We start from the raw sequence: 17,103 nt of genomic DNA, 5'->3' as shown, positions 1-17,103 counted from the left end.
AATTAAATGTAACATACGAAAATAAAACTATGGCTTACTAAAATAAAACTATTTAGAATCTTTCGCATTCCATTTAACTTAAAATTCATTAAAAAAACAGACCTTTATACGAAAATTCTCTTTGATGTTTGCTTCCCCATATTTATATAAACGAACCCAATTCTCTTCGAAATTACATTTCACCTACTCTGAAACTTATTTAGGTAGAGGCGATTGCAGTTAAATTCGAAAAACAAATGTTTAGACATCATATACGAATTTGTCATAGCTTAAATTTCGGCGCCGTCTGTGGGAATCGAACCCACGACCACGTGGTTAAAAGCCACGCGCTCTACCAGCTGAGCTAAGACGGCGTTACTGTTTGTTAAAAATGGAACCTATCTTTGAAAATAAAATTGACTTCAATCTACACTGTGCATTTTTTAATCGAAGTGAAATCCAGCAATCATAGTTTTCCCACGTCCAATAGCATCTAAATTTGCAATTTGCCTAGGAATACAAATTGTCTTTAAAGAAATATGTTTAGGTAGCAGGGACTACGGAAACATTATGCCTTTTTTCTTATGCCATTCCAATTTTTGAGATGGTGGAATCCACCAAGAATGGAGCACAAGTGCTTAAGCAAAGGTGCATCACAGCGATGTCAAGATGAGCAGGGAGAAGGAAAGCATAAGCAAGTCTTTGTACACATGTAACTTTGGAGGATATTCAATCAAATTCTCCCTTAGCTCTGTGACACAAGATCTATTTTTTTTCATGGACATAAGGTGTGATCTGATTTCGATACAATGCACACAAAATTATATTCTAATGGAGTTTTTCTTATTGGCAAGTCATCCTCTCTTCATATTAAAACTTGTGTAGATCTAAACTATCCAATTGATGATAAGAATTTGAGTGGGAATTGCTCAAGAAGCCTCTAGAATTGGTCTTAGACTTGTCATTATCGATATCAATATGGCACCAGAAGCACCACATATTTGTTGGTGCACCACCTTATTCACTCCTCTGCAGAAAAACATCAACAATATGTCAAGTCTTCACTTTCAATTAGATTTGAAGTTTTTTATAATTATTTATTAATAATGAGCACAAGATCAACACTGAGTAGTAAGTTTCCAGCTATGAGAATTGAGCATTGAGTAGCTAAGTTTCTAGGGAACTTAGCTACTCACATTTATAGAGAACTAAATATCAAAGCTTTGAATTTTTTATGATCAACCATAGACTACAACTTGCATAGTGTTATTGCCCTGTAGTACTTGTGAAGAGAGAGAGAGAGAACTGAGAGGTCAAATTCAAGATTCCTGGCTAAAAATCAAGTCAATCAGTGATGGGGGAAAATTTTCAAGCCCTAGTACCATGGTAGAAGTTCTGAGGTTCAAATCTACGCTCATGGAGCCCCCACCAAGTAAGCACAGTTGACTAAAATGAAAACCGGAGCATACGCGTCCGTATGGTTAAAATCCAAGTAGGTTAACGAGCGGATCACCGTCCATCTATGTCCAACAAACCCTCGACAACATTTCGGGGGGGTAACCTTGCTGGGTGATAGGCAGGCGCTACCCCCCAAAGTTGACAAGTCAACTTGGCGGGCCCATCGATCCAACGACCTAGATTAATTCTGGGGGGTAACCGATGGATCCGGCGTCCTGCCCTCCTACCCACCGGAGGATGGTGGGGACCACCTGCCACAACAATCGGTCTGTTGGCGCTAATTCAAGCGAGCGAGGGAATTCAAATCGAAACAATAATATCTTTGCCTTGCTCCCTCTCTCATTCACCTGTCGCCAGACACCACCCAATCCCCTTTTGCCACACATCCTCCCATGACGTCAACCCCACTTCAATCGATCATTGGCCCCTCTCCACCTATAAAAACCCTTCCCACCTCGAATTTTTGAAAGTTTTGAACTGCTCCCCAGTGCAAACGCCTCCTGCCTTCCATCTGCTCTGCAAATGTCGTACAACCATTCAGCTAGTCCAGAACACCCCCTCCAATGTCATTTTCATATTCTCCAGGGAAAATAGGTAATCGGTCAATCCCTTTCACCTGCAAATTCATTTGATTATTCATCGGAAAATGAAGAAGGTGACCCCTACACCCTCTAAAACCCGTGAGGCTAAACCTTCCTCCAATGTTGAGCATCACATGGACATTGAGGCACAAATTGTGGACCCCTCTAGTGCTTACCACCTTGAAGACCTGTGATTCAACTTGTATGGTAGCCATGTCAAAAGGGAAGACCCGTTTCAGGTGGTCAACTCAGGCCTATACTACTAGATTGCACCCTCAGTAAACCATTTTCCTGATTTTGTCTCCTGGCTATCATAAGCTTATATAGATGAAAAAAATGTTTTGTCTCCCCAACCGGGGCCAAAATCATTGAGGTCACCCCAGAGCTAATCCAAAATTCCCTAGTTTACCCAAGCTCCTCTGAACCCCAGCAGTTCACAACAACCACATTGGTCTACCATTACACTACCCTTCCAGCTGATGAGCAACAATCCTTTCTACAAATGGACCTGGGCCCTGGCCTACAGTCTCTTCCTATTGCTGGCAGTTTCCCTATAACCCTCTTTGTAAAGCCTATTCAGCCTATCCTATCCCTAATTGGTCATCTGCTTGGGGACGATGATCCAAATATAGCTTCTAAATCCTCTCTAGGGTTTCTAAGGCAAATGATGCAGCCTGGCCATTTGTTTGACATCCCTGCTTACCTAGCCGAGGCCATAAGATTCTAGCTGCACCATTTCCCCACCACCTCCTATTTCAGGTATTACTCCTTGTTGTTCTTCTTGTTTGTGTACACTCATGTGGATGAATTCAAGTGCCTGGGTCTCAGTTTGGTGGCTTCCAACAAACAAAGGAAGTTTTTTTTTTGACTGGGACATTGCTGCTAGGAAAAGACAAGAGCCTGAGGGTTATTCCCAGTTTATATCCTCCTACATGTCCATTGCCTACAAAATAATTCATGGTGTTTCCCCTCCTATAGTTCTCCCTTAGAAAAAAGAAATCCTCCAGCTTAGCAAGGATGCTAGGGTGGGGGATTGGTACCTATTTGAGGACTTCACAGAAATCAGGGTCTATGGGTGTGAGATTCCTCCTTAACACTTGCTTGTGTTTATGCCCATGATGATTTTCACTATTGAATTCATCAGTTATAGCCTTAATGTATACCAAATGCACTTTGTCCTTGCTAAGAAGGGATATATGTTTAAATTGGGCAAGCCCGTGGGGCCTTTTATTGTGAATTCTAGGCAGGCCCATAGGGCAGTTGAGGAATTATTCAGACAGATGAATTTTGACCTAGGGGAAGTCTGGAATTATGATCCTCATGGTGTCATTGACAAGAGAAGAGAGAGCATAAAGGCTTCAACTTATGAACATGAGGATAGGCGTGAGATCAAATGGAAATCTAACTTTGATTCGTGGCCTATTAATACAGAGATGGAGATCGAGACACAATCATTGAAGAACAAGGCACATAAAAGGACTGTTGACCACGCTGAATATGGAAGATGTACACCCCAGTAAAAAAGAAAAAATCCAAGATATAAAGGAAGAAGAAATCGATACCAGGCTAGTAGAAACCAGACCAGATAAACTAGGCTTCCAAGTGACCTTGGAAGACCCATTACAGACTGTTGCCTCATCCTCTTCAGAGGTAGTTGTTTTAAGTTCTAAAGGAAGTGCTACTGTTACTGAACCAAGATGACCTATTGGAAAGGCCATTGAAGAAATAAACAAGAAGGTAAGGGAGGAGATGCAACAACAAATGAAATCTCACTCATCCCCATATCAGACCAAACTTCTGGCTACCATGGACTTAGAGAGAAATCAAATGAAGTTCTCCCTGCAGCACCCACTAGCATAGTCACTGCCTTCGGGCTCTCAGTTCAAGGTCCTGGACGTTTCCCTAGACTTGACCAGTGTCCCTCTGTCGGACAAGATTAACTTCCACAGATAAGTGGGAGAAATGTTGTACAACGAGATCAATAGAAATGCAATGACCATCAGCAAGGTTGAGAAGCTGCTAGAGAAAGCAACAACAAGGTTGAAATAGGAGAGAGCTAACTCCAGAGCTCTACACATGTAGAATGAGAGCTTCAAAGAGTTGATTGTGAAGTTGGGGGTAAATCCAGAAGAAAAAGCTACATTTGAAGCCCTCCTCCAAAGTTCACAAGCAGAAATATAGGAGTTAAGGCACAAACTGAAGATGTCAGGTAGTGAACATGTGTAATCTAAGGAACTTTCAAGGGTGGAAGAAGAGAGAGAAATATTGGCCAAAGAACTGATAGAAAGAAACAATGAGATAATATCCCTGAAGCAGCAGGCATCGTAACTTAGACAAAGGATAAACACACACATTTGTGTAGTGATTGTGCATGAAAATCCCCAAAATCCCACAAAGAAACTCACCAAGACCCTCACTGAACTCCAGCTTTCGGAAGGGGAGATTAAGAAGTTCAGAAGGATTTGGACACTGCCCAGAGAAACCTGGCACAAAAAGAAAAACATATTGAGACAACCAAGACTAACGTGAACCTACTTGGTAAAAACTTACAGGCAACAAACAAGGAGATTGTTGAGCTAAAAGGCAAGATGAAAGGAAACATGTCTCTCCGGCAGGGCAAGCAACTTGCCTGGGATGAAATCATAGCAGAAAAGAAAAGAAACTGGGAGTACATAACTCTGATGGATGAACATAAAATTGTGATCAGGGATTATGAATTTTTCATCCTTGCTGCCAAAGAATATGGGGAAAGGAACTCCCATATTGCCAAGAAGTTCATCCAATTTTTGAATGAAATGCCACTTATTGAGTTGAGGCCAATTGATGCAGTAGATAGAGTGTCTGCTATCATGGAGATCTCTAAAGTTTTCTAGAAGGAGGAGGCCAGAGTCAAAGCTGAGGAATGCCTAAGGGTGGTACAGAAAGATGTGGATGCTTTCCATGCTGAGTTTGATGAAAGAGTCAGGGTAGGGTTTCCTAGCTGTTGGGATCTTGTGGGAATGTTAATCCCATGGACACAATACAACCAGATGTTAGTGGAGGCCAAGAGCAAGGAAAATTCATATCATGAGAATATTGTCACTCTTAAAGGTAAAACCGTGGTTAACTATCTCAGAAAAGAATTCCAGTTGTTAGAGTTGATAAAGACCTTGTTTCGCCCTAGGTTGGACTATATAGGGGTCATGAATCTCAAGATCACATATCAACGATTCTTTCATGCTCCTCTACTTGCTCCAACACTATGGAAAAGGTGTGAGTAGTTTGTCAATCCTCCTGTGCTTTAGATCATCAACCCAACAATGATGCCTCCAAAACCTACTTATCATGACTAAGGATGTTGTTGATCGTGTCGATCGTGACACTTTGATTTTTTGTTTTATGTAAATATTTTATTTCAGAAGAAACTATGTTAGTTAGTTAGAATTCGGTTTATATAGCTGTGTCACTGAGCACACTGATATTTTGTTATGACTATTCATTGCCAAATCAAGAAAGAATATTTTGTAATGGGATCTCCCTCTAAGGCCCTATAAAAATAGTTTATGATATTGAACCAGGGGTTCATAATTTTGGTTTTCCAAGAGATAAGCTCTATTCTAGCTCATATAAATGTGCAATATGATTTCCTCTTGCACTTGCTCCATATGTTTTCACTCTTATTCTCTGATTACATGTAATAACAGTTGTTGGATACGTGTTTCATGGAATTATGGATTCATCTAGGTCAAATGTTGATTAAAGATGCCTATAACCAATATGAATTGTTATCCTTAAAATGCACTCCATGTATCTCATCACTTCATTAAAGTCTCCTTCTCACACATTTCATGTTGAACTTCAACGAAAAAGATTCTTAGTATTTAGCCTTGTTTATTGGTTTTCTCTCCTCTTTATTCCTTTGATCTGATATACTACAAATGACCTATTAAATTGCATGTGCTTCTGTGGGTTATGTTTGGTGTTTGATCTTGTATTTCCCCTCTTAAGGAAGGTTTTGAATAAACTCCATTTATAATATAATAAATATTGAGTGTAATAGAAAATATCAATAGATCTTTGAAGCACTCATCCAGATGTCCTATGCATTGGTCTCCTTTCAACCCAAAGGTTGTCTCTAGGAGCCACAACATCTTCTGGCACTATTGCCGGGGATGAATCAGAAAATTTTCCTTGTGTACGACATTCATACACCCTTTAGTAAGGTGAGAAAGAAGGGGTGTGGGTTGTAGACCTCTCACCTTGGTGACTCCACTGTTTAAGTCTTATTTTGAGCACCCTGGCTTTCAAAAGGCCACACACTCGCTCTGATACTTCACAGCAAATAACTCCTCATGTGTTTGACCCTAAAAAGATAATATCTAGGAGAGTCCAAAGATAAATAACCCTCTTCACTCCAGTTCTTGTGACCTCTTTTCCATAAGTATCATCAACTAGCTCTCAAAAAGTTGTGATAAATTACCCTAAGTCTTCCTCCAAAGTCTTGGAATATCTTGAGGAACATTGTGCATTGTTTGGCCCATTTTCTTCTAGAGTCAAAATCGAAGAAGCTTCCATCAACTCTCCTCCTTTCACATTTCATACCTTCCCAGAACCTAAGGAGGTTAAATAAATTCTCATAAATAGTCCAACACAAAGTGTAAATAGCCTTCCAACTCAGCCCCAGTCAGCTGCAATTCAGACAATTCTTCAACAAGGCCCTCTGATAAACCTCTTACCACCCCCTTTGAAAAACATGGCTATCCCTGGTTTGATCCTAAATAAATATTCCCCACTGGACTTGCCACAACCCCTAAATGGTATGCCACAAGTATATCTTAAGCTCTTGCCAAGATTCATCGGAAAGGATGATATCTCAACACAAAGACATACATAAATCTTCTGTTCATTTGCAAAAAATATGAATGTAGAACACTTGGATGTGGTGCTAAGACTTTTTGTTCAATATTTGGATGGTGAAGCAAGGAAATGATTCAAAGCCCTCCCAAATGCCTCAATCACTACCTGGGAGGAGATGGAAAATAATTTTATGCAGAAATGGTGAGAGAAAAAGGATCATGGGTACATCCCCACTGAATTCAATGCAATGAAGAAAAAACATAATGAAGATGTTTCAAAATTCATAAAAAGGTTTAACAAATTATACAACAGTCTTCCAACTGAAATCAAACCTCCATAGGTTACTTCTAAAGTGGTGTTTGTTGGGGCTTTCGAACATGAATTCAGATTCACTCTTAGAGAAAGAAAGTCTCTTACCTTGGACCAAATTCAAATAGATGCTTTATAGGTTGAAACAAATTTCAACTCCACTGTGAAATGGAGAGGGAAAACTGAGTATGGTGACAGGAGAAGAGGAAAGGAGGAAGCCAACTCTTCGAGCCATGGGAAGGAAACCCAAGAACATAATCTTGAGGAGATGAATAAATTGATAAGAAATTTATCTAAAAAGCTTGTGAAATTGGAATTAGAAAACAAAAACCCTCCTACAAAGAAAACCAACTCCTAATCGAAATTTCAATCCCCATTATAGGAGACCACCTTTGCAGCTCTTGCAAAGGGAAATAAAAGATCAACAAGACCACATTCAACCTCCTTTGTATTTGGAAAATGATCCAGAGGAGCATGTTGAAGATGCCATGGAAGTTCAAGAAAACCATTTCTCCTCTCTCTCTTAAGAGGAATATGAAATTGAAGGACATGAGGAAGAAGGGGATGATTTTAATGCTCCAATGGATGATGGTGAGATCGACAATTATTGTAGATAGTTTGTTGACTTCATGCAGGCTCAATTACATAGAAATTATGACCTCAGATCCTCCAAGAAAAGGTCAATAATGCAGGACCAAAATGATGAGCCCCCTCCCTCAAATTCTCCCAAATCATCTGAGAAGGGAAATAAGCCTTTGGACCAAGTCTCACCAACAAAGAAAGTGTCCTCAGATCCCATTATCCACAAGCTTGAATTTTCTAAAATAGAGCAGTCGCCCTTACCATCCAAACCCATCAGTGATAGAGAAAAATATCTTATTGAGGCTGCCACAACCAATAAGAATCACTTTGCCTTTAATCTTCAAAAAAGGTTGGAGAAGGTCAAAATCTTTGTTCCCTTAACTGAATTGTTGAAACAACCAAATTACAAAGCTCAAGTATCTCAGTTCATGTGTCCACCTACCACAACTCCTATGCAAGATAGTCTGAACCTCCAAGAAGAAAGGCCCATGGTTGTATTTGGACCTCATGTTGAGGAGCAAGACTCTTCCACTACCCCTTTCTATGTTACCTTGGTGATTCATGAACTTATTTTACAGAACTGTATGCTTAACTTAGGAGCCTCTCCCAATCTGATGGCATTGTCTGTGTTGGAGTAATTGGTGCTGCAAATAACAAAACCATAGAAGGATCCATACTCTTTTGAATCTAAGAGAGTAAATTGCCTAAGGATGTGATCCGGATGTTAGTGCCTAGATTTACCTCAGGCTGAAAAGCTAGGATCCAGGGCCAACATCAAACCACACTCAACCTGGTAGCTAGCCCTACCAGGTCAGGAGAGGGCTCTCTCTGGGTCAATCTCAGCAAATAATGATCTATGGGGCTTGAGATGACTGAAATATCTTCTGATTTTAGGCTAGGTATATGTGCAAAAGAGTTGATTTGATAAAATGGAGTTTTGTTGGCTCAGAGGGAAAGGCACATTTTGGGGTGCGGGGATTGAGGCTTAGTTCTGCAGAGATCTCGATGGGGCAAGGTAGGCAATCATTTTGGCACTTAAATTTTAGTGAGATGGAAGGAATAGACAGGTGAGGTGTTGAAGAGGGCAAGAGCAATCATGAATCCTCTCCAAACAGCTGAAAACATCAAATAACTAAAGAAAACTTCAAGTAGAGCACTGCACTTTCAATGAATTCTACTTACACTCTTGTTTGTTTAGTTCAGGAGAAATGAGATAGATAATGGCATGCGATCACATAAAAAAATTCACAATTACAAAGAGAAACATTGTACCAAGACAAATTTCCACATGAATCCCAAAGAGTGCTGCAAATCCTGGTCTCAATTCCTTAGCCAAAATACTGAAAATGAATGTACAATGAAGCTCAAGGCTTTCTCAAGAGTCCAACCATGCTAATGACTGAAAAGCAACATAATATAGACAAACATAGCTCATCCTTGCCTCTAGGGGTCGAGCTCACATGTTTAGGAGCTGATCCAACTGATTCTAAACTGAGAACTAGAAACTAGGCAACATAACAGCATGCCTCTAGAAATAAGGGAACTGATTCATTCAGTTTCAAACAACCTCTAAACTGATGAATCTACCTCTACAAGTGAAAATATAACATATTTACATCATAATCCATCAATGTTCATTAAATTACATCATAAATTAGCCATTAGGAAAGTGAAGAATTCAAACTAGGCGAAGCTGGGCGAAAAACAGAGCAAAACTTGGTCAAACTGGCAATTTTTCCTCTATGCGCCGCGCCTGATTCTCTATGTGTAGCGCCTGTTTGGACCCACTTTTGGAGGCCTTCCTGATGTCCAAATGAGCTCTAGGTGTGCTTGCTAGAAAGGTCTACCTGTCTACTTTCCAACCCAAGTGGAATTTTTCAATTTGGCCTCCATTTGCCCCTCCAAAAGTCCATTCTCCCAACACTGCTTCCTGTGTGTCAAAATAGGGGCAGTGAGGTCATTTTTTGAGTGTTTTTTACCTTTTTGAGGGCTCAAAAACTTGCCCAAATTTCTTGGCCATAGGTAGGCAAGTGTAATTTTGCATGAAAAATCCAAAAATGCTGAGTTTTTGTGATTTGGAGGCCTCTAACAAAAGCGAGCGCCACGTGGCGCGGCGCATAGGGCAGAAAAACCTGTTTTTTGTGCCAAAAATTTGCAAAAATTGCTCCAAATTTCTTGAAATTTGGGCTGAGTCTTCTCTATCAAGTGTTGTGATGGGCCAAGGAAGCCTCAGCCAAGATTTGAAGTCCTTCATCCTCTTTTTGCCTCCTTGATGCTCTCTTCAACTTTGCTTTCAAATTCCTGATTCTCGCTTGGCACACCAAGTTCTGGGACAAGTAATGATATGACAAGTTTCTAAGCATATTCTTCTCATTTATTTCCTTCTCCAGCTTCCTCTCCAAGTGGATATTGACTCTTTCGAGCCATGACTCCCTATCGGCATTGATCTCTTGCTCCAATGAAGTGAACTCCACCCTCCTCCTTCGGGCAGCTTGGCAGTTTTGCCAAATGTTTTGCAACTCCATAACCACCTGCTGATCCTCAAGCTGCTTATTCCTCTGCTCCAAGTATTGTATAGTCCATTGGGCTCTATCCAAATTGGTAGACAAGGCATCAATGTCTGCTTGTTGCTCCTTAATGATCTCTCTAAGATTTGAGCTTTGCGAGCCCATATTGGTATCATCACCCTCAATGAGGATGAAATCAGTCTCCCGCTCGCTTGATGGTCCTTCCTCCTGTAGTGGCCTCTTGCCTTAGTCTTGAACCTATTGTACTAATGATGGAAGCGAGGCCCCTTCCACCCCGGGTGGAGATAACACTCGCTTTGCTGCTGCAAACAACCGTCTAGTGCCCCTCTAATAGGTGATGAACACCAGCACACTAGCGGTCTCATGGCCCTCATGCTGATAAGAAGGTCCACCTGTCTCATGCCCAGCCTCTGAAGGTCCCTATGAAGCTCTGAAAAATTCACAAGAGATGAAGTCATCCCAAGTGATGCCCTATAAACCAAGCTGATGAACGACCACAATTTTGATGAGAGCAAAATGATAAATACTCTTGAATTGTTGTTAAGGGGTCTTGTGCTGCACAAGAGTGGTCATCTTCTCTATGTTTCGGCATATGAAGTAAGGAATGTTCATCATCCAAACCCGAGTAAAATGCATCAGCAGCCTGATGTGATAAGCATACAAGCAGGAGAACCGGCCCTCACAGGTGAAATACTTCATGATGAGTTTCATTAAAGGAGCATATTCATCCTTGAGGTACCAAAAAGGAAACACTCTCTTGAGTTGTCTCAAAAAACCGGGTTTGATGTATGGTTCATAGTGCTGTCGGTCAATTTTTTGCCTCTTGTTCCATGGTTCTCCAATGTTTGGTATGCCGGTTGCTAATGAAATGGTTTTTGGTGTTAATGTGAAAGTGACACCAGCAAGAGTGGCTTGATCACCATGTAAATGCAACACAAATAAGCAGGCCAACTCATGATGAAACTGAATATTACCAACCTTCTTAGAAAATTCATAACATGACTGATGCTGGAAACAAAAATGGCAAGAGGGCAGGCCTGTAATTCAATAAGAGTGGTTGGTTCCTCTTTGATATGTCTGCCACCTCTATGAGGCCTCCTGGGTGCATGTCCCTCCATGGGTGAGTCACTTTGGGTCTCCTCTTCATAATCATATGAAGGATTAGATGCCATAGTTGTTGGTAGACAAATTGCCTTGGAGAAATAGGTGCTGATTTGTCAAACTGTGTTGGACTGCTTTTTGGTGATGTGCTTGACCTCTGCCACCAAGGGAAAACAGTGAAATGAGGGAGTATAAGGGGAGGGAAAAATAGTGGGAATTTTGGGACTGTTGGGATAGATTTAGTTAGGGAAATATGGGATGTTATGGGAGTTTTTGTATAGGATTAGGGTTTGGGGTTTTACATTTGGAAATTTGGGAAAGGGAACTTGGAATAGGGGATTAGTGAATTTAGGGGGTAGGGGAACTTAGGGAATAAGAGAATCAATGGAAAAAATGGAATAAGGGAGTGAACTTGGTGGAAAAACAGTCATTAAAACCCTAGGCAGCAATTTTTGTTTGAGGAACTTCAAATGGTAGGGTTTGATTGTTTTTTTAAACACTCACCATGTAACACACACCATAACATAAACACCAAACTCGGATAATCAATAGAGGTGGAGCTCTACCTACTTGGAACAAGGTAAATTTGTGTGTTTTTGGCGATTGGAGGTCGTTCTGGTGATTTTCGGGCCCTCTGGCTATATGCGCCGCGCATCCAGCCAAATGCACTGCGCCCTCCATATTCGTCGTGCCCATGTTGTTTTAAACTGTAAAACGAGGCCCAATGCGCCGTGCCTCCTGCCCAGTGCGCCGCGCCGGTCGATTTTCACCCAAACTTGTCACTCACTCACCAAAATCGTTTTTTCTTGCTTCTCTTTGCTCTTGGAGTACAAATGAACTTCAAACACTTGGAGGAATGATTTATACATGGAGCTTTTAAATTTATTTTGCCAAAACCCACTTTCATAATGTTTTGCAAATGACTTTATCTTCAAACTCTGTTTTTTGCACTTTTTCACTTCATTTGAGTTTTGTAATGAACTAAATGACCTGAGCTTTGCTTGTCTTGCAGGTGTTGAAGCTTCTGGGGCTAAGGAAAGAAACCAGGGTGCAGATGAAGGAATTTGCAATAAGGAAAACAAAATTTTCATGATTTTTGTACAATAAAAGCTAAATACTCTGTTTTTTCCTCAAAATAGAGTTTTGAGGAAAAACACATTTTCGAACACTTGGTGAGGAAATTTATTGATGTTGAAACCTCCTCATGGCCTGCTGGTAATTATTGGACATTTTGACACATTTTTTGATGAAACCCTAATGAAACCCTAGACCTAATTGACCATGAAACCCTAAAGACAACCTTTGCAATTTTCAAGATAAAAAGAAGACTGTATATGCTTTTTTTTTAATGAGCAACATGAGCCAGCAGGTAGATAACATGAGGGAAACTGTAGAAATTCCACTACCATCAAATGATCTATGCGCCTAATGGAATGCAAATAACTGGGCGGGACACCTAATATGAAATGCAACAAGAGGATTTGATCTCTGACGGAGGGATGAGAATACCGACTCTAACACCGGATTTAAACAGGAACGCAATAGATTACAAAGATAACTATAAATACAGATATGCATCGGAAATAATACTTTATCTCATTAATGTAAAATACTGAAATATGCTTACAAACAGTAATGGAAATAAACTAGCTAGGGCGATGGTAGCTTATCTCTGAGGAGAGATGTGGTGGCTACATGTCTCTGAACTGTGTTAGAATGAGGCTCGAAGGCCTATTTATTGTTGAGAAACAATGTAAAACCCTTCACATCCCGAAACCTAACCCTAGAAGATGAAACGCCAAATTTTGGGCCCCGTTTGGGTAAATTGGTAGATCAATTTCCCAGGGTCGTAACTTTGGCATACGATCTCAATTTGACGCGTACAATAGCTTGTTAGAAAGATCTCTCTGAGCACTACAACTCTTGGAAGGGAAATATCGGTCCATGGACCCATGTTGCCCCCAAATTTCCCAAAAAACATCGTTTAGGGCCTCAAAACGGCTCCAGAAGTTCACGACCCGAAAAACTGCTAAAAATAGTAAACTGTGCTACAATTTAGGAAACTGAAAAAACTGAAAGAGACAGTTGTGGGGGTCCAGATGGGATAGGTGGGTGGACACCAACATCCACCTGGATCAGGATGATTAAATATTTGGTGGTCAATTTGGCTCAGATTCTTGTAACAGGTGTAGTAATGGACATTGTGGTTTTTGATATCCTTGCAAGGTTTGGTATGCCCTTGTCCAAGTTGTGGGGGTCTGTTGTCTAGGTAAATCCTATCCGCAGACAAAGACGATCCCTCTAGCCCAATGAGTGGGTCTAGCAACTGAAGTGACAATCTACTAGACACTTTCCTAAGTTGCAATTGAAAAGAGAGACAAAGAAGATGGCCTACCTCGTTCTGATTCTATCTCGATCTCGTTTATTAAAGACCTAGAATCACTCGCGCCACAAGCTCGTTCTTGCTGATCTCAACATTTATGCACCTGCACAAGAGATCAAGACACAACAAAAGAATGAAAATGCAAATAGAATATTCAAAAGAAACCTACTTAACTGATCAAGGAATGTTAAGCTAAATGATACATGAGCATACACATTTAGGGAAAATGAACCAGCAGTTGTATATTAATAGAAAATAAGGGGTAGCATGCAACCAAGCCTTGATGTTGATAGGCTCTCCTTGAATGAATATCCAAGTCCAATCTAAGCTCTCCAAGCACTCCTCCAAGCCAAATGAATAGCATATAGGCACAATCTTAGCATAAGGGTGAAAATAGGCATAGACCAACCATTTGGGAATGGGAGAAGATGAATATATAGGTTGGGAAAGGGATTTAGGACCTCTCCAAAGCTAGGATTAGGCCCTTATATCAAAGAGGTAGCCCATAGGGATAAGATCAAGAGGCCAAGTTGGGAGAATTCGACCTCATCTATGCCAAAGAACCTCCAAATCGTCGCTCTGGAAGCTTCTCATCCTCTTTAGGAAAGTTTCCTTTTTGGGATCATCGCGAGTATACAAAGCAACAGAGCGATACCATCACGGGTCAAGTTCAGTGCAACAGGTGATTATCATTGTTTTGAGTGTCATAAGCATGATAATGCTCAAATTAGGGTTTTAGAGCTATTTCTTCCAGGAAAACTCAAGGCATTTTCCAGTCAATGTCTTAGGAAGGATTTGAGCTGCATATATAGATGAATACATTGTATAATGGTCATGTTTAAGACACTTCGGGGTATGTCACAGGGAGGAGGTGTGACAAAATATTGTGTAATAGATGCCCCCTAAAGCATGAAGGCAGAACAGGGAGTGATGGCTTAGATGCTTTATGAGCTTTTGCAAGGACGAGGAAAATCACCATCAGGAGACCTACAAATCAAGGATGCATATACATATACATATCTGATATCATGAATCCACGGTATGGACGCAACCATCCGGATGATAAGGACTATATGGAAATATCCATGGTATGGGCGCAACCATCCAAATGAGAAGGATCATCTGTGAATCTAAGATCCAAGGTATGGTCGCAACCATCTGATATAGAAGGGTTACCAAATGTAAAGTCCCACGGTATGATGAAAGCCATCCATACGGTAGAAACATGTGTACAATCAAGAATAACATAAAACTCCACCTAGCCTGAGACATATTAGACAAAACTCAGGTTCTTGCGCTTCATCTTGACCTGATCAAACTACGAATTCTAACATGTGAATAAATGTGTTGAAGTCAAAAATGGTAGAAAACAACCTGATTACCGACCAATAATGTAGACTGTTAAAAGGTACGAGAGAAACCACCAATAATGACAATTGATCTCAAGGTACGACAGTACAATCTGTGAATGTGATAATGAAACTAAAGTCGAACACTCGTGGAATCATGCAATTGGAGGCCAATGATGAAGGCATATCGTTAAATGCAAAGAACTTTCCATTAGGGCATGCAAGCTCTAAGGTACTGAAACAAAGTTTCTAAGTCGTCTTCCTGGATAATGAGATGAAGTCAACAGGAAGTGACCCATAAAAGGAGGGCAATGATGAGTCCCCCATCATCAACACGAAACAAGGAATAAAGTGGAATGAAATGAATGAGATTCGATATTGTAATAATGGGTCAGACAATGTATTGGTAAAGAACTGCAGATAGAACTTCTCTTCAACATTGGCAACACAACTCCGGAGTATGGAAACATTTGACTTAACATAGGACTAAAGGTCATGATGACAAAATGGAATAGTCAAATGAAAGGCAAAGATGGATCACCCAAACCTGAGAGGACAAGGGACTGAGTGAGGATATCCCAAACCCGACAAGAAAGCAGAAGAGTATCATGTTCAAGAGCGACATGCTATCTATACAAAGGATGTTTCATCTTCATTTTTCCCTGATATTTCTAGCGAGTACCCCAATTATTTTTATCACAAGCTTGAAGGGGATAACATAGGCTTGTCATGTAAGTTCATTCTTCGAATGAATCCATCCTAGTAAGTTTTACAAGCCCTAGGAAGAAGAAACTCGATCTCATCATGGCAGCGAGTCTTTTGTTGTAAAATTTTAACGAGTCCGACGTAAGAATAACTCGGTGTCTTTTTCACATTTATAGAGTTTGAAAAAGAGGCAAAAAAGAAAACTCCATCATGTCCCTTTTCATATTTTGTCTCTCGAACCTGAAAAGGTAGAAAAAAATATCCGAGAGAACCTATTGACCATGTTGATCAAGGTGTACCCTTTTCGTAAATAGTCAATATTAGCCCGAAAAATGGGTAAATGTATATTGAGGTGACGCCAATTCATTTAATTTAACGAGTTCAAAATGACAAGTACTCGATGATCTTTTCATTTTTTGAGAGTCAGAAAATGGGTTAAATATGACTCTAGGGGGGTTCCTTTTTCGTTTATTTTCTACAGGTCCTAAAAAAGATAAAACAACAACTCGTGAGAATCAGTCAAAAATATTCACTGTCCACTGAAAGCACCTGTAATTGCACAAAGAAATGCACTCATCACTGATATCGAGAAATAATAATAAAATATTGACAAAAATGACTTTAAAACTTATAAATAATCAAAAGTAACATTATTTTTTATCATTTTACAATAGTAAGTTCTGAAAGTGCATTTGTGCCCTAATTTGCTTGATTTTCAAGTGACCATTGCAGTAGATTCAGGGCACCATTTCATGAACCATTTGTAGCAAGTAAGAGGTCTATCCTTGCTCTTGCATTTCATCACGTTTTCGTGCATTTCTAATGGAATTTTATGTGCTAAAAGGGACGATTTTAAAATTTTTGAGCACCGACGATCATAGCGGGTTTGGTCTTCAGACCCACAATAATTGCTCTTGAGCCCAAATGCACCCGCAATGACATTGCTCTATTTACAAAAACAGGTGCGATGGCATTGAGGAAATTTTTTTTGAAGTAAAAACCCTTTTTAAAGCAAACATTCTTGATTTCAATCCATGAAAAAGGTTCTAATTGGTTTTAAATTATGTTTTGTAGGAGATCATGGTTCTGGAATGGAAAGAAAGAGGCCATGAGGCCAAAGATCACCAAGCTGCCTAGAATCCAGAATCCATTAATGCCTTAAGAGATTGTGGGTTGTTGAAGTTCTTCAGGACCGTGGGACTGAGGGCTCAGATGGAATTGTTGCCCTATTTGACCAGTCTTTGGGATGTGGATGGAGATATCATTATCATCAAAGGCCAGGAACTAGAAAT

General features: G+C 40.2%; 1 non-coding gene across 1 annotated transcript; it reads right to left on the bottom strand.

Moving 5' to 3' along the window:
* Window positions 1-280: 280 nt before the first annotated feature.
* TRNAK-UUU (transfer RNA lysine (anticodon UUU)) lies at window positions 281-353 on the bottom strand. Its single transcript has one exon. It is a non-coding gene; the product is annotated as a tRNA-Lys (tRNA).
* Window positions 354-17,103: the final 16,750 nt, after the last annotated feature.

This window comes from Pinus tabuliformis, chromosome 3_1, assembly GCF_031772625.1.
Source record: "Pinus tabuliformis cultivar Carrire ecotype Pingquan chromosome 3_1, CPIR1, whole genome shotgun sequence".
Lineage (NCBI taxonomy): Eukaryota > Viridiplantae > Streptophyta > Pinopsida > Pinales > Pinaceae > Pinus > Pinus tabuliformis.
The sequence above is the reverse complement of the archived record's forward strand: the minus strand, read 5'-3'. Positions and strand labels throughout refer to the sequence as shown.